At 34.7% G+C, this 27,379-nt stretch overlaps 1 protein-coding gene and 1 long non-coding RNA gene across 2 annotated transcripts in view; one reads left to right on the forward strand and one right to left on the reverse strand.

The window, feature by feature from the left end:
• LOC140749310 (cell adhesion molecule Dscam2) overlaps window positions 1–27,379 on the forward strand; it is a 206,061-nt gene that overhangs the window by 43,465 nt on the left and 135,217 nt on the right. The gene's annotated exons all lie outside the window — the stretch shown is intronic.
• On the reverse strand, window positions 14,005–14,856 carry LOC140749295 (uncharacterized). The gene is made up of 2 exons (XR_012103040.1): window positions 14,350–14,856; window positions 14,005–14,266 (listed from the first exon to the last, which is right to left on the reverse strand). It is a non-coding gene; the product is annotated as an uncharacterized LOC140749295 (long non-coding RNA).

Below are 27,379 nucleotides of genomic sequence, written 5' to 3' on the forward strand. Positions count from 1 at the left end.
ACATACAGCTTTACGCGCGTTATTAATACAAAATGTGTATAATTTGGCCTACCTTAAATCAAAATTGGCCTGTTCATAGTTTTAAGTACTTAGATAGTAAAGTAAAGTAAGACTGCATGCTCGTCTGCTACTCCCATACTATAAAAACGAAATTATATTTTTATGTTTACATCTTTAAATACCTGAATACGCAAAAAATGTACAACTGTTAAATATTTTGAATTGTATAGAAGAACAAAAATACATATTGGTTAAAAGTTGTAGTACACACTACAGACCTAGTATCGTACAGCAAATAAAAGTTATATGCGTTAAATTCTTTACACGCCGCTCGTGACGTCACTTGCGTCACGGCTGAGTGACGTCGTCCGGAATATTGCGCAGCGTTAGAAATTCCAAATAAAAATAAAAATTCAGAAAATACAAACGAGAAATAAAGGAGGGGAATTTAAAAAAAACGGTTTATTCTAAACATACGGGCATGTGATATTGCTTTATACGAGACTTGTTTATGGTTTTCTAGAATTTAGAATAAATGATTACTAGCACATGTCATTTGAGCAATAAATTCTCTTTGCGTATAAATAATTCTTAACTGTAAAATGATATTTACTGCTCATCAAAATAAAAAAAATAATTAAAATTTTGTAAGATATACTTTAGAGACTTTTAAAGGTGTAGCTTTAGGTTTTATTGAGAGAATTATTTTAAACTTAATCGTATTAATAACGCTTTTATTGACTGAACATTATTATTGGTTGACGGATAGTAAGAGAAGTTAAGGAAACATACACGTGTTTCATAACCTAATTTAATAATGTCATTTTTAATTTTCATGCAAGTAATAACAGACCAGTAACGTATACAACAAACCAAAAAGTTATGTTACACTAATAAATACATATCGTATATTATAATGTTCTCAGTAAGTAGTATTTACGATTAATTTTAAGCCAACGTTGAAATGCGAAGTATGTTTAACTTTAAAATTGTTTTACATAATGCGTGTGGGTACGGTTTGTACGGTATGTACGGTATAAAGGTACAAATGGAATGTCGGGTGGCAAGCGTGTTGTGATATTCAGGAGAACGTGTTGGAATTTTAAACGGCCACTATGCGTAGGAAACGGTGCTTTGGAAGGTTTTGCGTACCATTAGTGTTATTTATACACATTTAATGGTTATTGTTATATGTGGTTGTGCCAAATGTGGGGAAGTTTCGAAGTTTCATTTAAAAAAATGTGGGTAAAAGAACTCTCAAATAGTGATTATACTTGATATAAAATCACTGCCAATAAGTGTCATACTTCGAAGAAATCCTGAAACACATTTCTTTTTACAATAATACATAAATTATTGTAGGTATAGATATTATGAGATTAAAAAGTTAATTTACCTATAACTTTTGTATACAGTATAATACTTATTGATACTTCAATTATTGGTCAAAAATAATTTAGGCTCTTAAACATTATTAAATGTCCGTAATATCCTATTACCTTACATAGATATAAAAGATGAGGCAAAATTAAATTGTGAATAAATTGATATCTGCCGACAAATTGAATATAAAGGAAACGATGAATAAGCTTTACAAAGCTTTATTAGACAGGTGTCGATTGTACGCTGTTTATTAGGAAAGCTTAATTTGATTTTCGCAAAGAAATAATGTGATTTTGGATACAAATATTTGTCAAATTACGAAACATCGTAGGAATAAATAAGAAAGGACAGATTATATTTGAGTTGAGTTTAGTAGATCGTTCCAAAGTTTTAAGTATTTATATACTTCAATGTCATATATACAGGAAAACATAGACTTCGAAATCATAACTTAACATTTAAATTCTTTCACATGAAACTATGTACGACCCTGAGATCCTGTGCGTTCGAGAACCTTGGTGATCTCTGACCGTTTGGTGACTCTTGCAGTGACTATGTGTGGCCATGTGTGGCCACAAGCCACAAAGAATAATGGCTGCAAGCACCTACCATAGGGAACTTAACTATCCTGAATGTGTAAGTGATATCAAGCTAAGTACAATATCGTCCCTTCTTACCCCTGAACCTTTTAGGAGACTTAAAAGCCAAGTTGCATTTATAAAACAGCAGAGATGACGCGTAGTTTAATTTAAAATAATACCATGGAAACTAAGGTAAGTAATAAAGATTTGTGGCATATGTGTTTCCAAAAATAATAAAATTCTTTGGATTTACGAAGAGCGGTGTCAAGCGATCCTCTTTAAGCTGAGCAATAAAAACTAACGGTCGCCGGGAATTCTGCAGGCGATTACTAGCGGCGCTGGAATTCTCTAAGCCAAGTTACCAACACTTGGTGTAATGTAGTGTATTGTGGCAATAAATTGTGAACGCGCGAACGGTATGCTACTGTTAAGTGCATAACATTTTGCTTTTCACGAAAATCGGTGTAATATTAAAAGCCAGAAATACAATGCCAAATTGGTTATACACTATTAGTATAATTCATATATAGTAAATGGAAGATGGTAGTCTACTAATTCAGTAGTAGTAAACTATAGTCTAAACCCTGACTCTCTGAGAGAATATCCTCCCCCCAGATGGATAATAATGGGCTCATGACTGTAACATTGACATAACAAAGGAAATCGAACGAATATGTGCAAAAGTAATGAAACTACAAAATTAACAAAACTTTTACTTTTAACAAAATTACTGTAACGTAAAAAATGGAATTCAATTATAGTTCTATAAACTCAATTTACAGGCTAATGGATTTGAAAATTGCTCAGCAATCCATAAATGAACGTAAACTGAAAGTAGTGATCTATTTGTAACACGGATAATCGCCAGTTACTAAACTGTTAGGCGAAACCCGCTATATTTTAGGTAATACTATAAAAATCTAATTAGGTTAATAGTTTATAAACTACTACAGGCGTATGATCCTTACGAAGACGTAAAGTTGTACACAATGTTATTAGTAAAATTTACCAGTAACCACGAGATAACAATTTGAAGGAAGTTTGTTTACTGTTCTAATTTTCTCCTAAACTATAGAGGAACTTGAGTCCCGAGTCGAAAGTAGTTACGCGACGTCCAATCTCTAAACCAATTAACTGTAGAGTTGTCTAAACATTGTCAACGAAAACAATATTATCTCGGGTTAAATTAAACTCGACTCTAACTCAATCAGGATTAATCTGCATTTGGGGTGTTGACAAGGGATAACTATGTACGAAATGAAGTTATCCACCCACACACTTTCAAGATAGTGTAGACGTATAGAATAATAAATAACACATATTTAGTGTCGATAATATGTTTTCACGAAAAGGAAATGTTCAGGCAGTCCACCTGATAGCATGTAATCCCTGCCGCCTATGGACACTGAACTTGTGTTATCAATCTCATACAGTAAACCAATTTCCGTCGTCCTGAGATCAACCACAGATGCGTTACTACCCCTGATTAAGTCGACCCACCTGGCGTGAGTTCATTCGTCTCACCACCCCTTTCAAACAGGAATCCAGAAACGATTAGCACTATTGTATAGAAGCTTAGTACATACACACAAAACTTAAATTGATTTACCGCCGAAAATTCATGCCATAAAACAGCTACAGAGAAAACAATTGCAGATTTATGCAAACGAGCGCGCGACTAACGCAATTGGAACTATAATACCGGCACAGAACTAGAGCAACAAGGGGAACCGTTAGCAATTTGTGAATAACTCAATAACTGCCAAGTTTGTCGGCTAATTAAAATTATAAACGCGGCCCCCAATCTTGGCACGACTGATCTGATTACAGTCCCTAGGATTGGGACTTGTCTCATGGAGAACAAGCGGCGATACTGAAGAGATGATCCCGCTTTTTATTTTTATACTAGCTGACCCGGCAAACGTTGTGTTGCCATATAAATAAAAAAAATTTAAGGGTGAACAACCCTTATCACTTACGGGTATGATTTCTATGATTCTTTTTTATGTTAACTTTTTTAATTAGGGATGACTGAGAGTGTTATAAACGTAGGAGTAGACAAATATAATCAGAAAGCTTCGAACTGCTAAGCTATCGGGAGTTACACGTGTTATTGTGAGTCAATCATAAAAGATAGACATATACTGTCGTGGGATATTATTTATATAATTTTAAGGAGAACATTTCCGTGATACATCATTTCTATGTAGCTTTAACCATTAAGGTTGCACACGCGACGGAAGCTTAAAAAATGGAGTTACTTTTCCCGTTTTCCCAACATTTCCCTTCAGTGCTCTGCTCCTATTGATTGTAGCGTGATGAAAAGTATACTATAACCAGCTCAGAAGTATGTAAAATAATTGTATCAAGTTTCGTTAAAATCCGTCGAGTAGTTTTTGTTTCTATAAAGGTTATACAAACAGACAGACAGACAGACAGACAGAGAAAAATTATACTGATTGCATTTTTGGCATCAGTATCGATCCCTAATCAGCCCCTGATAGTTATTTTGTAAATATATATCATGTACAGAATTGACCTCTCTACAGATTTATTATAAGTATAGATATTTAGATATTATAGATTATGTTTATATATTTTATCATATTAAGGGGGACTTTAAAAATGTAACAGTCAAATTAACTAGTAATATGAGTTATCAGCTGTCAATACTAGCGGAAAGTTTTGGAAATTAAATTGGTTTCAGTCCTATCAGTTTCCCATCAGTTTCCCATTAGTAAAGTTAAAAGATACAGTTCATTAACACGCTTTTATTTTATGTCCACTGGACGCAACTACAATTTATCTAGGGAAATTTGAAAATTTAAAAATATTTTAAGGAATAAAAATATTGTTCACTTATCGCTTACCTCATGCATTCAAACAATATCGTGCAGACATTGCCGCTTCGTAAAACAGACTCCACGACGAATTAGATTTAGACCTTGACAAAGGAAAGCCACTGGCCTCTGCGAGCCTCCAACCCCTCCTGTGCTTCTCTGCCTCTTCCTAACCCTTTTATATCAACGCCTTTGGGCACACAACGATTAAAAGTTTGAATTGAGTAATTAAATTGAAAGACATTGCAGTGTTATCTTCGTATTTCCAAAGTAATTAAGGTCAGTCTTTGAACGTGATGGAAAAAGTTTTTAGACAGGGTATTTCTTACAACTGTTTTTCAATTTAGGTTTGTTTGTGTTTTCTTGCTGTGGTCGATAGAAACAAATTAATGTTATTAAGACATTTGCACAAGGTCCTTAGTCGTTGCAGCGATGCGTTTGTGGCCGACTGCATGTAGGACTTTAAATAGTGGGAAAGTGAAACTAACTTTTGTGTTATTACTAAGGCATAATACAAATTTAAGAACGTAAGAAAACAAATAATTATTATTTTCTTATATATGGCTTTGTTTGAAAATTTTATGCATCTGAAGCCTTCACGGAAGCTTTATATGTCAGATAGTATTACATATTTCACCAGCGAGGAGTAGTGAATGTAGACAGTAGAAGCAGGACAAAGTTGAATTTAGTTATTGGTAACGGTATTAAGTACTTGGGTGTTATCTACTGTAAACGGTGGCAAAGTGACAAGAGTATCCTGACTGAATTTCCCCGAAATACTCTCGATGCTTAGTTGACAACAATTATTGGAAATGCCCGTCTTCCATAAATAATTTCGTCGGTAACAAATTCTGCGCTCAAGTGTTCGGGGGATAACTAGAATTCCAACCGTATTTAACGTTTCTGTTTCATTATCACGAATTTTTGTTACGAGTACATTTTTAGTCAGGCAAAGGCACTGATAGCCTAGTGGTTAAAAAACTCGGCCTCTCGATCGAGGGGTCCGAGGTTCAAATCCCAGGCACCTCTGATTTTTCGAAATTAAGTGCGTATTAGAAAGTAATTATCACTTGCTAAAACGGTGAGGGAAAACATCGTGAGGAAACCTGCATACCCGAGAGATTAACAAAAAAAAAATCTCAAGTATGTGAAGTCTACCAATACTTGGCCGCACTTGGCCAGCGCAGTGGACTCACAATGAAATGGAATCCTTTCCATTGTGAGAAGAGACCCGTGCCCAGCAGTAATGGGTTGATGATGATGACATTTTAGTTTTGTGACTGGAGCTAGAGAATTTGATCGCGAGCCACATCATTAGAAGGATAGTTGTGTATTAAATGTAAGTGTAAAAAACGTCATTTTTGGGGTTCCGTACCCAAAGGGTAAAAACGTAACAATATTACTAAGACTTCGCTGTCTGTCCGTCTGTCACAGGGCTCTATGTCTGGAATCGTGATCGATACATCGGAATGTTTGTTAGCGGTTAAATGAAACTACTCAAATTTGTAAATGTAAGTAAATGTTAGGTTCGTCTTTTGTAATTGTAAAAAAAAAATGTACCGCAAATTTCCACTTAATTGTTTAATTTGGCAAATGTAATTTTAACTTTTCTTAACTGTTACAGGTAAGTTGGTGTTCGAGATAGTGCGGGTAAGGAACCTGACGGAATGATATTTTAAAGTTTTATTGAAGTTGGGAATGAAGAAGTCCAGTTAAAATCATAAGTTAAACTAAAGTTGGCCGTTTAGTCTTGTTAATACTATTTTACCAGTTTTAATGATAATAGCTAGGAACTAAGTAACCTGATATATTATTATATACTTATAAAATGTTACATATTTTAGTCACTATTTAATTGTTTTACCGTTATTATAAAAATATTGAGAATCACCTTCACGGAAGTTGATAAATTAAAGAGTTCAAGAAGAATAGTCCACGTACAGAAAATAATTTCCAACACGATAAAATATAAATTGAATCAAAAGAAATAGAAAAGTTCAGTGTAGAGTTATAAACATATTTTAATTATGTACCTATACCATACACATTATCTTATGTAAATATTAAGTTGGACCACACGATATGTAAAATTACATATGGAGACTCCTTGATAGCTCGTGGAAATATAAATGCGCCAATCGCCAGCAAATAGTCATAAATGTGAAATATGTGAACAAATATCAATAAATTAACCGATACGGATAAACAAAATGACGTTAATATTTACACAAATAGTAAACAAACCATTCTCATATGGATCCGGATAAATGTGATAGATGATCAGATTTTGCACCGTAAATTGCAGAAATATATTTTTTGAACATTTTTTCATACTTTTTTATGAAAGAGTTGTTTGGAGTTTTCTAAAATATAATTAATATATCTGACAGTTTTTATTTCTAACACTGCTGTTATTAACAGAATTATGTGTGGCGGTGATTCCTTTGCAGTGGAATTTGCACTAAACAAACGCAATGATTTTTTTGATCATAAGAATTTATTTCATTTTCCGGGTGCTCATATACGATTAGGTATTTTATGCCAATATATCGACTCAGTTGCGTGTATCGTGGTTACAGCGAGAATTAATTATTCAGTTTTAAACTATTATTTTATCAATTTCAAAAGTTTTTCGTATACACGGCCTGCGTTGTAATCTTATGTAAATCGTTGACATAATAATTTAAAGCCGAACAGCTCTACGTAACGGCGGAACGTGACGTAAATCACAATAACGGCCGCTGTCGTTAATAATAACGACGACCGTTACGCTGAAATTAAGTCAGTGTTTCAAAATTATCGCCTGTATAATGTTTGAATCGATCGTAATACATGAAGTTACTTTGTTAATGATGATAATGATGGTCTTGTTTCACCGCGAATGGTTGTAAGCGATGACCAACGTCTAAACTGAAATTCATGAAATTTAAAACTGGGTAGGACGTACAATTGTTTAAAGATTACAATGTTCTAAGTACTCAATTCACTTTCTATAATAAAATGGCATGTGTTTTATTAAATGGTCGCAACACTTTGAAAAGACATTAGGAGAAGTTATAAACAAAATTGACTTCTTGTAGTAGGTATGAAAAGTTCGTACATAAGAAGTACTTTTGTACTTAAAGTATAATAAAAATAATTGAACAGATAAATACTGTTTACATTAACATTAACATAATTTAAACTAATTACAAAGTTGGCTGACTAAACCTCGTGGCTAGCAGGTGGTACTATGTAGATTGGCTATAAATCAAGTAGCTGTTGTCCCTTAAAATAATAACAAAAGCTTCTAATAAAGTTTGTTGGATAATAGTTTGCAAGATGATGTTACGAGATACACAGATAGTAGATATTGACGTTAAATAATATAGTACCTACATTTTTATTCAGTGCAGAAGTCAGATGAGTAATGAGTAGATGGAAGTATTACGTATTTTGAAATTATAATAAAAATAATCTTATTGTCGGCATACTTAATGTGCCTATTGTGTAAATGCGAAGAAATTTACCAAATAATGTAATGAAATAATGAAAGACACTGTAATAATTTGGGCAAATAATACAAAGTAAAGTAAAGTATCATAGCACGGATGCAATAAACAAAATCGTCTTGCACTTAGTATGACTTTTATATTTCCTGGCGTATCGCCATTTATCAGTCAAAACAGTCGTAATATCGAAACATGACGTCACTATGTTGCCTACAGTCAGTCACGGAGCTGGCATAAAACTTCCCTTCGTTTCCGCGGACGGCATTATGCAGATTGGCCGCAGTAAATCAACTCGGTGTCGCCACTTGAAACAATTACGCCTTTTAATCTCCGCGCGCTGCACGTTATGATAACTTTTTGAATAGTCATTAGCTTCGTTTTCGCCGCTAAATTGAGCCTTACTGAATGAAGACGATATTGTTCCACTTTTGAATTTAAATTGTATTGAATTACTGTTACGGATTCGCCGTTTATTATGTGGACTATGAATTATATGAATCAGCGTTTACAAACTTCAGTTTAGTTATGGTTATAGAAATAGTGAAATGTGAAAATTTTCAGCTGTAGGTAATCTTTCTTATTACAACTTTAAATTACCATATAGATACCAATACTGTATAACATTTCTGTTAAAAGACAAAAAAGAGGTGACGTTATTATTAGTACGTAGTAGTCGTTTTTTTTTCTTTTTTTATAATATAGAAGTAGCACACGAGCATGCAGTCGACCTTAAGGTAAGTTGCCACTGCCGCCCATGGACATATGTAAACACAGATAGGATTAGATATTCTTACCTGAAGTCGGCCACAGATGCGCCGTCACCCCTGAGGACTAAGCTGGAACGCCTCAGAAAAGTATGTCTTCCTTACCACACCCTTCACACCAGAACACAGCAGCAATAATACTTTTGACATTAACACTCTTCTTTCCTCATTTTCAGTAAGTCTGCTTTAAAAAGACTCATTGAACAGGAAATCTTTGTTGCTTCATATTCTTTAATAAGAACTAATCACTTTGATCCTAGTTACTCGTGGTCAATACAACATGTGTTTCGTTAAACAAATCTTCAGAGCAAGACTACGCTATTACACGTTCCAGTGCATCTAATTGTTTTCCGACGAAATAGTGCTGTGTTCGACATCCTGCCCGAAATTTCGCGCCGCTCCACTGATCTGATCTTTGTCATCCAATACATTTGCTTTTAATGCTCCTTTGGGTGCGTGATTTGGGTACACGTTTCCAATCTTTCAGCCAAGTACTTATGTTTATTCTAAAACATTGCTATAAAGAAAAGTCGATCGCGTCTTGGGTATCATAGCTTAAAAATAAATATTTATTAAAAATATATGAATACTAGATTAAGTATTTAAGATTAAGTAGCTATTAATTAAGTTTTCAGAATTTATGAAAATCTTAAGTTTATATTTAATAATAACATCAAATTATCAAGATGTCCTATTAGCGTCGTATTTCGGAGGCTGTTTGAGATAATCTATAGGATTACTAATGAGATACTTAACGCCTGTCAGCCTTCACCGGTCATTACCAGCTTAATTAGGATTAGTAACGATTATACATCCATCTCTCTGAAATGCGAGCTTCGTTAATAGAAGAACTAATAGGATAGAATAGCTTAACACAATATTCAATGGTACTTATTCTGGGAGAACTATTAAGTTAATTAAGGGGTAAATTTTATTTTATACCCGATTCACACACCTAAGTATACCTAAGTAAAATCAGTCAAATTTTGAAGATAATTTACAATTGGACCCACTGTACATTTTTAACTTAAGGATTATAATTAAGCAGAAGATGACAGGAAAAAATGTAGGGGTAACTTATATCTGGCAACGGTCGATGGATGGATGATTTGTATTAAATACATTGACTTTTTTGTAAAGGCTCTAGTTGTTTTTCATTTATAATGTTTTAAGATATTAATAAGTTCTTAATAATTCCGCCTAAACTGAAGGAAAACATCAGTGGATTAAGGGGCAAAAAATTTATTCAAATGTAGCAAGACTTACTTTCTATGAATATAGAAAAGACGAACAAGACTTGTTCATTGATGTAGTCGAAAATTCTGTTGATGTGAAATCGTCACAACCCTCCCCTGTCACGAACATGGCAGAATGCGAACAAAATGTAATACATCAAGAACCCCGTTGTATTTTTTCTCATTTCAAATTTATTACAAACATGTTCGTCACGCGGGAATGTCATCAGCCGACGCTCTTGCCACACTCCTCGAGCACGAAACCAGCGCAATTTGGCCGCGAGTGCTCCACGTTACTGTATCTCCCGTACGAAGCACTTTATAGCAGGCAGTAACATCCAAGGGAGGGAACACGAAATTATCCTTTATTACTCCAGCTCCAAGGACTATAAAGGCTTGCGGGTTTTGATACGTTCTAGTGCAGTTGCAGTGATGGTGTTAGGGTCTGACCTCATTTATCGATATCGGTTCGGACTTTACAATGGTAAAGTAACTTAAGATATTTCATGTACCTAGCATATAAGACACGATATACTTTACATTTCAATTTCAACAAGTATCAATGAAGTTTCATTACGAAATACAATGACATTGGTACTTAGAGAGGTTCCCTGGTTTATTTATAAGTTTTTAATAACGATATTTTGGATTTCGAATTATGTAATACTCAATCCCACCGTCTTCTGGCGTCCGCCTTATTTAGAATAATGTCAGTATGCATTGTTTCCGAACCAAAATTGTATCCAAACTTTCTATTCAATCAAGTCAATAACTCCACTCCAAAATTCAATTCTAAGATTTGACTCTTACGTACAACGATTATTTATTACCAATTAACAAGGCAAGTTAAACAAGAGCTTGTAAAAATACTTGTTCTTATAACAAGATAAAATTATTCGACAAAATAGCATAACAGGCTCAACCGTACTTATTACAGGTCAGTGTTTCGGTCAGTATTAAGCCGATTCGGCGCCGACAAATGAGGTACACCCAGTCATTACACGTTTCGCTCGTTCTAATTGCTTTCCGCTCCACACATGCGAGCACTGTCGTGCGGCAAATTGTTTACGATATTCAATGTTGCCAACTACTTCCAAGTTGGGACAGTCTGCTTACGAATTGATTACGACGGGGATGAGGGGCCGCTACGAAAAAGTTTTGGTTTTAGAAGCAAAAGTGGAAAAAACTTGGTATAGACGTATGTTTCTTTACACACACGATAACATAGCAAAGAGGTATTTTTTATAACATAGGAGTAGCACATGAGCATGCAGTCCACCTGATGGTATGTGGCTACTGCCGCCCATGGACATCTGTTATCAACCTCAAATAGGATTAGATATTCCTGCCTGAGGTCGACCACAGATACGACGCTACCCCTGAAGACAAACCTGGAACGCCTTGGAAAATAATGTCTCCCTCACCACACCCTTCAAACCAAAACACAGCAGCGCTTAACACTGATGTTATGAGGCAGAAATAGGTGTGGCGGTGGTGCCGCCGGAGTCGACCCCAAAGGGTTCTACCACCTTTAAAAGGTAAATAGTTGGTCAGCGACTTTCGTCAAAACATTTCGTCATTGACAAAAGTATAAAGTTAAACCATCACCTACTTTTCGATTCCTATTTACTGATGAACTGCTTTTTTAATAGAATAGACGAGACATTCCATGTCAGTTAGAAGGTGAATGAGAGTATAATTATACAATTTTACTTGCAGATAATATAAGAATAATAGAAAAGCGTAAAGTTGTAGTTTAAATGGCAAATAGGTATACGCATACACGATTCATTTCAACTTAGTCCTCAGAACAATGAAATCATAATCGTGTTCAAGCAGGACTTATGACCATTCATGCAACCATTGTGAATTTAAATCCACGCATAACAGATGTGCATTAAAATGGATTTCGATGTATAATTCATTTGAAATATTATCGAATTCATCGAAAGCAAACGATATTCTAAAGTACTTGAAAAGTAACCTATCTTTTCATAATTTTGGCAAGAACACGAAATAATAGTCTCCTGTATAAAACTTAATAACAAATGATTTACCCACACTTAACGTTTTCAATTATGAAGCCGTTGAAGCAAGCGATGAAAGTAGATAAAACTGCGTGTAACTGCATCACTGCATGACGTTGTGTGTTTGTAATAGCGCGTGACGTAACATGCGGGTATCATTAGTCAGCGTCAGTTGCGTTGCGCCCCATCTCCGTCCTGCACCAGTCATCCGTCGCCGCAAGCAGATAACTCGACGAGACACTTGCTGGGGAATATAATATAAATGTTGCTCACAGGGCATAAAATAGTGAAATATGTGCATAGTATAACTTAAATGACATATATATAGGTGAGACCGAACTCTTATCTGAATTTAATAGCTAAATATTATTAAGGTTAAGAACTTAGTTAGACCGTAAGCGTCACGTTCATTCTGAATGATCAAACCCTTAAACGACTTAGAGTTTTTCTTATACTATTGTTAGACAGGCGGATAGGAGTGGTGGTATTGCTATAGGTGAATTACGACAAGTTCTACTACCTTGTTTTCTCATATTTTCATCTACTACTAAACCTGTGAGAGCCTGGGGATGAAAGTTCGCCTTTTAATTGATGGGTTCAACCTCCAAGTACGAACTTCTGATTTTACAAATGTGCGTATCCCGCGAGGGATCTACAGACCTGGGAGTTCATTAAAAAAAAACCCGAAGGTGTGTAAGGTCTACCAAATAGTACTTCGCCAGCGGACTATGTCGTAAACTCCTCTCACACTGAGATGAGACCCGTGTCCAGCAGTTGGACAGTAATGGGTTGACGACGACTATTATACAATACTACGAGTGTTAAGAACTTAATCATAACAATAACTCTGTTAGTATCTCTTAGTATTACTTCTTCTTCTTTAGTATTACTTCTAGTTGGCCTATTGAACTTATTCGAAACTTGACATCAAAAATACATTCCATTCCATTCATAGATTACACCGGTCTACAGAATTTTTGAGCATGGGTTATACATACGTTATTTTTATTCCTTTTATACCTAGAAATAAGAAAAAGAACAGAAAATAGTTCTGAATTTACTTTTATGTGTACAAATTGGAAAATTCAAATCAATGAAAATATAGGGTCTTCTAACAAGGACTTCCGAACTTTGAAAGTTGATAACGGTCATCTTACTGAAGCAACATCTGTCAAATTAGTTTTAATTTATTCAGTTTGTTTTGCCAAATTACCATGGACGTTTATAGCATTCAACAACATGAACAAATAATAAAATTATTGTATCAAAAAGCTATTCTGTTCGGGCAACGCGTGCTACAATCGTCCGCTACCGCGTGGTCGCCATAATCGTCCTACCGAGAGGACTATTCGCAATCTGGTGGATAAATTAAAGTCTACTGGGTCATTAAATGATTGACTAACATTCTTATATCAACGAAACGGAAGATCTGCCGAAAACATCGCCGCTGTCCGTGAGAGTGTGCACTAGAATCTGAGACAGTCGATTTCCCGTCGCCCATAAGAACTCTGCCTTTTGCAGACCATAACCATAAAAGCCGTGCGGACATTTGAACGATGTTATATTCTACACATAATGGCAGCAGTAAGTCCTTCAAACGAATAAAAAAGATCGATAATATATCACACACAATTTGTTTTATATAATTTTAAAGATAGGAAACGCTCAATAACACATGAAAAATGGACACAGTTGATTTATTAAAAGATACACAAACATCAATTAATGATACATTCTTATAACAGAAATTTTAAAATAGAATGCAAGTACTTATTAATCAACACTAAACAGTCGTTGGTAGATCCGGATAATATGTTTTCTTTGATTTTATTATCTTTGCGTGGATTCACAATACAAAAATAACAATCTATGCGATGATTACTGAGTATCCTCCAAAATCTTGGCACTGCAAACTTCATTGCTCTTTTTTCACCTCGGTACCAACCTACAATAAAACGTACCATATTATAACCTAATTAAAGTTATTATAAAATAGCTATTAAATTAAAAAAATGAATATAAACTCACCGTCCAGAATATTTCTGCAAGTGTTACCTGACACAATATGTGAGACCCATTTTTTATCTTGATTTTTAATAGGTATACAGTATACAGATGGAAGTAAGTTGGTATGCCTCGGAAATCTTTAAATTTGTACATAAATCGTCCTTTTTCTCTCATTTAGTCATAAATTCGCCGCAAATATAATAAAATATGTCGGCGTCTCGTTTACAACATCTCGAAGTCATTTTGTACAGACTGATACAACGAAAAAAAAAATGAATTACGTTATTCCACTGAAATAAGCAATCACTTACTTTCGTACACAAGGAGCGATGCAAGAAACACTACACTCCGCCCCCTTGCCACTCTTTTGACAACGTTAGTGTGCCAAGACCGACTTTATTGGACTCGAAAATAAAAAAATGTCAAATTGCTCTAATTTCTATAAAAGCAAATATTATCGATTTGTAATTTCATTTTTGTATATATATTTGCTTATATAATCAGAATATATTAAGTAAAACTCATGCACAAAAAAAAAATTAAAAATTGTTGACCTATGTTATACATAGGACAGAACCGCACTCGGCAAGTCTCCTTTGTTTGCAAAATTCACGTACGAGCCCATCAATGATGCAGAGAGCACCACCTCCGTATTGTGTACTGTCGGACGGAGTTAAAGAAAATATACCTATTGGGCTCAGTTTGATGTGATTTTACGGTGCCGATGATACTCGTAGTCTGATAAGATTTCTGTTACTGTATCTAGTAGTATCTAGTATCGACCGACAGATCGATCGCATTTGACGGGTTTATGGACACACATAACGATGAATATGTAAACACCCAGAACTGATATCTGAGTTCATAATTTAGATATTTGTCTAGCCGGGGATCAAACCCGGAAGCCTCAGAGCGTTAAATCGGTATGGTGACCGCTTCACCACATGGGTAGCACCAATTTCGTCGTAAAACTTTACCGTGAAACAATCATGTTTAAGAACCTGACGTCTAGTCCCGAAGTGCGTAGTGAGCTAAGTACTACGGTACTCGCAGTGCCTTCGTCTGTGCAAAGTCGAGAGCGGAGCGATCAGCAATTCAATAAGTTGACTGCACTCTTCTATTCTAGTGCTGAGTCAGACGAGTGGAGACACATACCACACTGCGATAGTGCATAGTGTTACGTTTGCTTTTATTTTGCTTTTGTATGAAGCTCGTTTTGTGTAATCGCTTGTCCTGATCGCTACATTAATCTAATTAAAATGCTCAAACAAATGTTCAGTGTGTGTTCATATAAAATACTTTTATATCTGTACACAGTAGTCAGAACAACAAATTAATAAATTTATTGGTATATATTTGATTTTCAGTGAACTTATTTAATAAAATAAAATTTAAATTATATATGAGTTTGCCAACGGCGTTACTTTACATCTTTACACGAGGCTACATACAAATTTTTATTTTTTATTTTTTTTATTTACTCTTTATTGACCATGTTCAAAACAGTGTGGTACAAAAGGCGGACTTAATTCTAAATTAATACATAATTATATACAAAAATTATATTTTGTAAATTACCAAGAGGCTGCGACTTTACATGCACTATTATAATTGTATTCCTTCAATTTTCTCAAGTTCTAAAGCGTCTTATGTCTCGACGTGACTTTACTGAGCTTCCTTAGCACGTTTCGACGCTTTTTGTATTTTATTTTACCTTTCCTATGAGATAATGCTTTTTATCAGCACAGTATTTTGTTCTTTTGTTGAATAGATAAATGAATAAGATTGTGAAAGTGTATTTCTGTGTTCATTACTGAGTAAAGAGTGTTTCCAAGTGAAATAGAAATGTGAGGTAAGATGGAATTAAATTGATTTTTTTGCATGTTATTTTCGTTTTATTTTACCTGATGACACTCAATAAAAACATCAAATGCATACAATAAATATATTACAACAATTATTATTACGTTATGAAAACTAGTAACGTAATCAGAATTCCTGGTAATATAATTACCTACACGTTATAGTGAAGTGAAATTAATTTTAATACAAATAAAAGTGCGGCTGTAATATTAATTTGCTGTTACTTTTGTGCCCCTTTTAAACCCAGTTTAATAATATAAGGACATTACTTTTACAATATTTATTATACAAATTTAACAAGTCATGCATGCAAAACTTGCCAAGATGGATTGCATCCGAAACAAGATCTGCCATTCAAAGAGCTGCATGAGCAAAGGGATGAGCCGTAACGTAATCTCGCACAACTGCTTCTCAAGTGAATTTGCATCTTCAGTGCAATGCCTTCAAATTCTCCGTACTATAACAACTACAGCAGCTGTACTTCAGAGGTGCTAGCTGGATAAATTCTGAGAGCGTCTCATCTGATAATAATTCATAGATTCGTAGCCAAGAAACTCTCGCTAAGTCGCTTGACTTAGAACTTTGGTGTTTGCTGCATATTTAGAAGATTCTGCTACCCGAAAATAGCTATATCGTTCCAGATGAGCACTTTAAAAACAGTAGCAGCAGCACTAAAATCAGGGATAAACCATAGGCTAAAATTCGGCCATTCAATATCACTTTCTATCAGACGGAAAGAAAACATCCCGAAGAAACCTAAGCCAATGCCTTTAAAAAAAACGAGCTTGAATATAATGTAAATGGAGATATTTGTATTACCCCCTGTACCCCCAGTCTATTTTGAGTCGACTGCTAATGTCCATCGTCGATAAGACACATTCTTCAGTCTGTTACATAAAAAAATATGGCTTATACTCATATGTGTATGCCCAAGAGATTGTACATTAACGATGGTGAATAATAATGGTATGCGATGCACCATCGAGCTATCAACACAGCCCTGGAACTGCTGCTTCAGAACTTGACGCAAGTTTATACAAACTGCCTTCTCAAGCTAAACTCGAGCTGCTTGCAAAGTTTAAGATAACGATAGTACAGTTCATGGAATTTTGCAATTGCATTATATTGTTATTGAATAAAGGTATTGTTAGTGTGTTATAAGTGTACTCTGATGTGATGATTATGGGATGTTTTTTTTTAAACTTAAGGTAAATAAATTCTCTGTAGTAGGTATCAACGATACCTTGTATTTGAACCCGGACTTCCAGCATTATCATCGTTCCATTATTCACGTCTGAATATGCACCGAAAATAAATTTTGTTCGACACGCCATCATATTGGCAAAGTACACGTTGGTAATATTCACTTTGAAAACCTTTAGTGAATTCTTAGAGATAAACTTCCCTCTCTCTAATCCGTCTCTCACCTACTTCTGCCGTTCTGGAAGAAAATCTTTGTAGTTTTAGAATGTCACTTCCAAAGACATTGAAATCCTAACAAATTACTTACAACTTAAAAATATATCTAAATTATCCTAAACGGACACTTTAACGCTTGAAATATATTGGAAATTTTACCCGACGTTACATAATATTCTAGTAGATTTATTATCCATAGTCTTTCAGACCAACGGAGACTTAAGTGTATGCAAAATATCCGTTCATACCGTATTTAGTTGGCATGCAAATGGGGGTCGTTCACCGCGATCGGCTTCGAAAAACGAAGTTAGGATTATTGCGCTGACACAAGCAAAAATGTTGGTACGAACTGTTCGTACGAATATTTTTAAATAAAACTTTATTTCACGAGATTTCACTTAGTTGTTTCGCTCTATGTTGTTTAAGAGTCAAAAAATAAACAAAATTTCAAAATCGTATATAAAATAATTAAAAATGATCCCTATTCTATATGTAAGAAATGTTTAGTACTTATATTCTTAGTCCGAAGTTTCAAACATTTTCTACTTCAAATACTTGATTAAACTTATGATTGAAATTTGTTATTAAACCCCTATGGGTCTATACCCATGCAATAATATTCTCTGCATGGCTTTAATTTTATCTAGAAGTTAAGTTATCTAGAAGTGAAGAAATGTTAAAGTTGTTTCGTTGGATAATTGTGATTTGTTTTCAGATGGGTCGAAGCAAAATTTACTTAACAGATGTACAGAGAAGAGTCTGTAGCAAAGAGTAATTACATATATTGTAAGGGTATATTTTCATAACAATACTTTTTAGTTAATTTATGTAAATAGGAGTCTATTTAATTGCTCGTGACCAGCAATGTAGCGGGAAACTATATAAAAAGAAAGAAGGATATTATGTTTTTAAGAGAATAAGATGTCATGGAATTAATTGTCAGAGAAAATAAATAATGGCGTTGTAATTGAATCTTTTATTATATAAAATGGTATTTCAGGAATAATTAGCTTATATATTATAAGTATATCAAAAACTTCGAAAACTTAGTAGATGAACTATAATTTCAACAAAATCTATGTTGATAACGTAGAATATATGTATCTCTGAAAGATTTACGATACGTTCTGATTAAAGATCTTCTTCGCTGGCATTTTGTTCGTTTGTGTCAAAAATCGGGTCCCAAGTAATAATTTAAAAATGTAAATCCACAGATACGATAGCGCTGGCTCGCCACCAGAGCCGATTGGGCAGATTAAATTCAAATGCGCTGTCCGCCAGCTCTGATATATTAACAACGGAGGCTGCATTTATCATTTCGCATTATCCGATGTGGGAGATTTTGTTTGGGATGTTACGAATACTTTAAGGGATAAAGGGATATCTACGAGTAAACTGAGCTTAAAGGTTTCGTTGAAGTGTCCATTTGTATTAGATTTTGTAGTTCTTAGTGTTCTAATTTTCTTAAGTAAAACAGGTCAATCTTTGTCAACTTGTTGGTGGGTAGATGTAAAAATTTAACCAAACTTGTGATTTGATTTCGCTACTTGCGCCCAGTCATCGTCTGGCGCTCGGCTATAGAAAAATGTTGTGTTGTGTATGTGCTCTCTCGCTGTTTTTCTCAGTCTTCTTGCTGTTTTTACGTGAAATCGCTGTGATGTTGCTTGTGAATTCCATAGAGGTTACTCCTCAGGGCGGCCAGGACATGCCCTCTTCTGTGTGTCGTGGACATCATCCCTGACAGGATTCGAGTCAGCAGATTTTATTGGAAGGCAAGGTGAGTGGTTTTATATATTCATTTGTTTGGACGGGGATTGTGTCATATCTCCTACAATTATTTCATAAGGCAGGCTAGTGTGTAACGCAGATAATTTAATTTATACATAGATAGGCAACACTGGTAACTTGCTACATACATAATACATATATAGCGGACGAATACAGAACCTTCTTTTTTGAATTTGGTTAAAAATTAGATATTCATGGCTTAGATTCAAAACTACGCGACATCGACATTCATAACACTCATTTTCTACCATTTGCACGATGCTCGGTGGAGTCTTAACAAAACATTAACAGATTATCCGAACAACACAATCACTTGCAATTTCCCACGCTCGAACATCGACATCAACATGAACACCAATCCCTCGTAATAAGCTTATAGGCCGCTTACACACTGAAAATGTAATTTTCCGTTATGCGTTAACATCTCGTTGGAATTAGGTTGTTTTCGTGAAGATGTTTTCATATTATACATTACGTATTTGAAATTATCGCTGTAAATTCATTCGTATTCATCATTATTTAACGTTTCTGCCCTTATGTACCCAATACGTGATATTTCATTGCGTTTTTATTAGACTTAAAGAAGACTTACTGATACACTTACACATTTGCGAGTCGTACTTACGAGTACCTACTAGTTACGATTAATTTCAAACTTATTTTTTACTAGGTTTTGCCCGCGGCTTCGCCCGCGTATAAAACAAAATAATATGACATACTTACATAAATAAAACTGAAAATTCGTACCTTCATTGGAATTAAAGTGGCGCCATCTGGCGAAAATTGGTCGTACCAACTCTGAAACATTCGTGGGCTCATGGACAACTTTTCTAAAGATCATCACTTGATCAAATGCATAGTTTACGATTCAATTCTTACTAATATCGATTAACATAGATAATCGATTTTTTTGGTCCAAAAGATCGATTCTCCGATTAATCGATCTTAGATCGCCATCCCTAGTTCCCGTGGGATTTCCGGGATAAAAACTATCCTATGTCCTTTCTCGGGTCTCAGACTATCTTTGTACAAAATTTCATTAAAATCGGTTCAGTGGTTTAGGCGTGAAGAAGAGACAACCAGCCAGACAGACAGACAGACAGACAGAGTTACTTTCGGATTTATAATATTGAAAGGAAGTAAGGATGTCGTGTGTTGTATAACAAGTACATAAAATTCTGCAGTTATTAATATGCCGGTTAAAATAAAAATACTGTTAATGAACAACAGGTTTAATGAGAGAATAATTAAAATACAAGTATATTGTAAGTAGACACAGTAGACTTATTATCGCCATAATATTACGGTTAGTGTTGTCTGTTACGGGGAATCTTGAGACGTGTCCGGCGCTGTCTTTATACTTGCTGAAAGATGTATATCGCTAGCTCGACAACTCCGGCGTCGTCTATTATCGTTAACGCTCGTTTATTCTACTTTGATGTCTTGATTTCTTGAATGGTCAGTCTAGCAATTGCAACTAGTGAAGCACTATTTATTGTTAGCTTATTATAATGTAGCAAGTAGCATTTTAATAATATTTGTACACAAGTTATAAATTATTTTTCTTTTTATAACAGTCAACTTCACTAATAATATTATAAACATGGTCTGATATGTTAAATATCAACAACACTATGCATAGTTGCAGTTTTATCAAAATTTAGGACGTAATATTTGCATAACATACATTTGTTTCATGATAAGTATACGTAATTGAATAAAACGCTAAGTGAATTTAACAGTATTTCATAACGTAATCAACAAACTTTTTTTATTCCATTTCTTATTGCTTGTAAATATCTTATTATCTCTCATTAAGAATAATCATTTATTATAATTTTTAAGTGGAATATAAAATACACTAACAAGTACGGTAATTCTTGTAGTATATTAACAAATGCATATTAAGTACACCTCACTACGTAGAGGCGGAGCGGGACCAAATTTATACTTTTAATTATAACAATATTAAAGTGACTCTCGTATGCACAACGGTAGCTACACCTGTAGGGTTTTTGGAAATGTACATTTGTACTACGTCAACTAATTATTCAGCTTTACATTTTTTAAACTTGATATACTTAAGAAAGGTCTGTTTTCAAAACAAGCAGTCTTTAGCTATATTTGAAAACCTTTCAAAACCTTTCAAAACTTTAAGTTACCCTCATGACCTCATACCTTAAAATACATATAGTGAAGTTAAACTAACATTAAGGTAGCACAAAAAATAAAGGCATAAAGACCGGCGCTACAGCCTTATGTTCTAGATTTTTTCACCTTAATACCTGACCTCAGAAACATAATTAATACCTCTATTTTATTTCCCCTATATTGCGTGAACTTAATCACTGTAGGTGTGGGGCCTGGACATTATTAAAACAGTTTATCTTAATATACCCACCATAATGCCTAAGCCGCGAGCCGTTATTATTTTCTAGAGGAAAATGAGTTTTTCAATTTAAGCCGTTTTATTAAAGAACAGGTAACAACGCAGTATTTTGAATTATAAATAAAATTGTGTTAAATAAGTTTTTAAAATATATTAGGAAAACGTTTATTATAGGTTCTTTCTTATTTAACTTTATTTGGTAGTCCATTTCTTGGTATAAGTACTTAACAGGTTGTGTTATTGTCAAGTTATCTTATGTGGAAGTTAAAAAGTGATGATAAGCAATGTATAAACTCTAAATTGTATGATATAAAATAAGCAAACAATAATGTCTCAACATTTTTCCTAATACACAGAAATATAGCAATGTAGTGAAATGGAACAAAATTGCATTTCGGTGTGCTAATGAAGCCTCACGCACCGCAGACACTAATTGGTCATTTAATTACCCAGCAGCCCGGGGCAGAGACAGGCTCAAAGGGAACGTGTAACTACATAGCGGTAGGGACTCTCGATATTAAGCTGCTAGAATTCGGGCGGAATATTAGATACCTATGCATATGCAACGAGTTTAGTGACCGAGCACTTGTGGTACTTTCGAAATGTTCGTATAAGGGAATTGAGAAATAAGTAAACTATAAACTTCGATAAAACTCGCGATGCATTGAAACGTCCTCTGCTTTTGCTCATTTAAAAAGTCATTACATAAGTGGTCTTACATAAATTTAGTGGTTATTACATAAGTTACCTTAAAGCTTATAATTATTTTTATACAGCGCGATTGGATACGTATTTAAATATTATTCTACTTATCCCTGTTCTAGGAAAAAAACAATGCGTTTTAAAATGTAATCGTTATATCGAAATATGTTCACATTAAAATTAAGACATTACAATGAATAATTTAGGTTTATGAAAATATTAAAGGTTGTTAAATATTACGGCAAATAAGTGCCACGCGACCGAATCGGAGTATTGTTATTGTTATGGAGACTCCCTTGCACGTTACTTGCTAAAGTTAGAGCCTTGTGGCCGGAGTAGGAAGGGCGATAATTGCATAGTTCTGTACGTTGTACATTTGTGCAGGTTACCACTTGACCACGTCTAAAATATGGCTGCACTAATTTGAGGCTGCTCCCGACGCGACAAAATGGAGTGGAAGAGGGGTCCGGACTTTGTGGACCTAGCGTGCGCGGAGGAAACGTCTGAACTTGTGTTTGTTTATTTATAGACTAGTTGTAATGTCACTTTTGCCAGAACAAGCTGCTGTTCTTTACACGATTTTAAATGATTAATTTCATTTCAGTCTTATTTTCAATGATTTTTCATTTCGGAAATCTGTAGAAATAAATTAATTTATTTTCCGTCAAAATAAATCTGTCTGAAAAAAGAAAAAAATATATATTTGTCTGACTGCGTACGGGATAACTGATAGGAAATGTCAATGAAAGGACCTACTCTTCTTCTTCACCATAAAGCCTATCACATTGCGAATTGTGTATCCAAAAGCAGGACACAAATATCCATTTGACCATCACTTCTGTTTGTTCTATCACTACTTTACCGTACGTACCGGTATTTCATTAAATTATGGCCTAAATACCTGTGCCCAGATGTACCTAAGACATAAATTGGTAGCATCCCAAAAAAGTCGCAGTAGGAGAATAATTCAATGAAAAATAACTTAATAAGTAATAAAAAAATCACGAGATGTTGTCACATAATTGTGTCGTACGTAGTCACGATACAGCTCAGAATATGAATAAAAAGACACGGCAGGGATGAGTGTTAATCCGGCCACGTGTAATGAAATATAATCACGTTCGTAACGAGGCGCTGTAGTCGGTTCATTACGAGACACTCATTAGAACCGAGTCCTGAGCATTTTATTAAGAGAATAGACTGCCATTGTCAGTGGTGGAGCGGCGTTGTCGATGGACTGATTTTCAAAACTGTAAAGTAGATATTCTAATGAAGTAAAGGATGTCTAGAAGAGTCGTTCGTAATTAAGATTACTAATGGTGTGAGTGAATTCAGCTGGTCATAATTTTTATCACTAGGTACATGAGGTACAAGTGTGGGATTACTAAGGAATAAGAATTCAAGGGAAATTTGTGATATTCAAAAACCAACAGAAGCCAATAAAATTATATTATGAAACGAAGTCAAAGAGCTCTTTGCTTAATTTTTGCTTTATTTTCTGAATGACAAATAAATAAAAATGTATGAAGTTGATTACTTATTCTCTGTCATTATTTGAAACTTAACATTCCACTATGTATGCTTCACTTCTCTGTTCCAATGCGGGTTGATGGAGGAAGGTACTGGTAAATGGTCAATCTGTTTTTATGTAGTTCATAAAAAACATCCAGCGGTCCCGGTCAGTTCCAGTGTAACAACTGCCTTCTAATAAAACTAACTGACGGCTTACCTTGTAGTCCACACTACGGAACTACGCGTGAAAGTTAGCCACTATCGGTCACTCATTCACTTTCCGACACTACATTCGTATCTATGTAATAAATGTCAGGCACGGTCGGATACTGATTTCGGTACCTACAATCTACACAAGTTTGAGGGCACTACTCGCTAAATGTTAATCTATAAAAAGAATAGTGAATATTCATTGAATTATCGATTCTTATCCTTAACATCGTAATCACATATGTGTTCTACTGCAATATAACTGCATGCACGTATCGCTTCATTAGGGCGCTGGAAGACACACTCATTAGAACGGATCCCGTTTTTTCATCTCCATCGCCGGATGCGAGGGAGGCTGCAATTTTATTTAGAACTAGATGAACTAAGAGCTCTCGCACTGAATCAGTTTTGTACACATAGGTACTCTATATTAAAATTTGAAGAGCCGTGTATGTTTTCATTTGTATTATGGGTTTAAATTAAGTAAATTGGTGAAATGTAATCCTAGATGTTGTACTAATTACATCCGGAGCTCAATTTACAATACAATATAATCTACGGGTTTACCGTTAGGTAAAACCGCCACGGAAATGCACGGCGAGCGCCCGCTCGTATACTGTTTCTCCAAATCAGTTGAAAGATGCCACTACATAAAACGCTCGCAGAGGGTCCCAAGTCTGAGTGTTTCAAGATGGTACAACCATTTGTGGTTCGACTCCGGCGGCACCACCGCCACACCTATTTCTGCCTAATAACAGCAGTGTTAGGCGTTGCTGTGTTCCGTTTTGAAGGGTAAGGGAGACAAACTTTACCGAGGCGTTCCAGCTTAGCCCTCAGGGGTAGCGGCGCACCTGGGGCCAACCTCAGGTAGGAATATCTAATCCTATCTGGGGTTGATTACAGATGTCCATGGGCGGCAGTATGCTCGTTTGCTACTCCTGTATTATAAAACAGGTCATTCGAAGGCCAGAACGCACGAGACCTCCGCACATTTCAGCGTACATCCAGAATAAATTTTGAAATCTCGTTGGCCGAGGAATTAACCTTAAAACCACTATGTGTCCAACGGTAATGTACTTGTAATACCATAGTTTTGAAATACCACAGAACTTCTTCGATTCTACAGAATATATGCAAAATGATTATGTAGCTAGTAAACATAACCAGACCACTCAGCACGCGACGTTTAGCTCGAGAGTATGGGCAGAGTCCTTGGCTGCTGCGCGCACTCGCATACTTCTATCCCACACGAGGCTAGGGAAGGCCACGACAGAAATTGCTAAGAGATTTCTAACATACGCTGGAGATTCCAAATTTCTCGTGAGAAAATCACTATTGAAAATAACGTTTTGTAACATTAGATATGTTGACTTCTTCGTCTAGGAAAAATTATATTAACATAAACATCCAACATTAAAACACGTATTTTTTGAAATAAGAAAATTAAGCTTTATAATTCGAGATAAATTAAAAATGCTTTAAGGAAAACCGAAAACGTTTTTTAAGGAAAACCGGACGATTACAAAATTTATTAAGAATACAATTTAATTTTGCGAAAAAAAAATAACTTAATAATAATGACATATATTATAACATCACATCACTAGCACTTTGGAGTAACATACCATGCCACAAAACTACTGAGCGCGGCGGCTTTGTTCCGTATCTTAGGAAGCTTTTGCCACGTGGCTCTTTACAGTTTCCGGTTATTGTGTATTCTGAAATGGGAGTTTTTGGAACAATATTTTGTATACTTCTCTAATATACCCTACTTATGACTTTGAATGTTTGCATAAAAGATAAATTCAAACTTGGACTCATTTTACGGGCTTGTATGTACGAGTATAGATATTTTATATTAAGTATCGAATGAGAATTCAGAATAAAGTTCGTAAAGTAGAGATTATTTTGAATATAGGACTTTTTTATGAAATAGCAGTTACCAATTACAAATAATACAGGGTTTACTGCCTTAAGATAAAATAAGCAAAAGTTCTTGAGGACATAAAGGACTATCAGGATTAGATTACATATATTATTAATAAGCTCTTCCTTAGGCAGTCAAAGTCTGTTTTATTTCTGCAATTAAGACCCATATTCTGTTAAATTTGATTATCACAGCGTCTCGCTACCACAGTGACATTAAACAAAAACTTATTAAATACGAGACGGAATAAAGGTAAAACATTGTATAAGTACATGAAGTATGTTAAGGCCACATATCAGCTCAAACTGAGCAAAGTTTGTCTCGTGTTTTTAATTACGTAGCGCGGCCGGCGTCTCGCCCGCGGCGCCGACTTTAATTAACTTGCGAACTTTTAATCAAACTAATGATCTGTGATGCTTTTTAAATAAAAAGGTGTTTAGAAGGTAAAACAATACTTGAAGTGTACGAATGCTATCAGTATATCATAGACACCTCTAACCGACTTTAAATAGTGTATATTTCTGTCATTGAGCAATAAATTTAAATATTTCGTTTCGGTCAGGAACTTTCTGTAACTTTGAAGTACAAAAACTGTGCTATACTTAGTTAGTACAAAGTGATTATTATTTTACCCGACTACAGAGGGATATTTCAGCTTTTATATTATTATTTAGCAAGCCCTACAGCCATAATGGTTAGACGGGTTTTAACATACTCGTAGATGTTTTTCGATGCGCCTAAACTTCGGGAAATAGGAACGCTATATTTCTCAGCAGTCAAGTTTTATGTTTGTCATTTTTGCTTGGTTTTTTCAGAAGATATTGTGTGTACTATGCACATTTCAATAAATCATATATTTTTAAAATTAAGTCTTAATATGCATCTTGGGAGTTGGTCATGTTGGATCATAATTTGAACTATTTTATAAATTTAATAATAAATCAAGCATAAATATTTTCTTACTTGTTATATATCGAAATGTCCACGTTCTCAATAAATAGAAGGTTTTCTCGACTTGATTTGCCCGCAGGACGGACTTTAATTAACTCGCGAACTTTTAATGAAACTAATGATCCTTGAAACTGCCGACTGTAAGTGATACTGAGTGGAGATAGTATTTCTTATGAAATAAAAGTTATATTCAACTTTTTGTACTTTTTAGTTGAAGTAGTACTTTAATCAATTGATTAAAAAGTATCTAAATTAGTTATTTGTACTTTAGTAAGTTACTTGAAGAACTT

The sequence above is a fragment of the Epargyreus clarus genome, unplaced genomic scaffold (genome assembly GCF_041222505.1).
Source record: "Epargyreus clarus isolate Ecla_fem2 unplaced genomic scaffold, WU_Ecla_fem_2.2 ptg000003l, whole genome shotgun sequence".
In the NCBI taxonomy this organism is placed as follows: domain Eukaryota; kingdom Metazoa; phylum Arthropoda; class Insecta; order Lepidoptera; family Hesperiidae; genus Epargyreus; species Epargyreus clarus.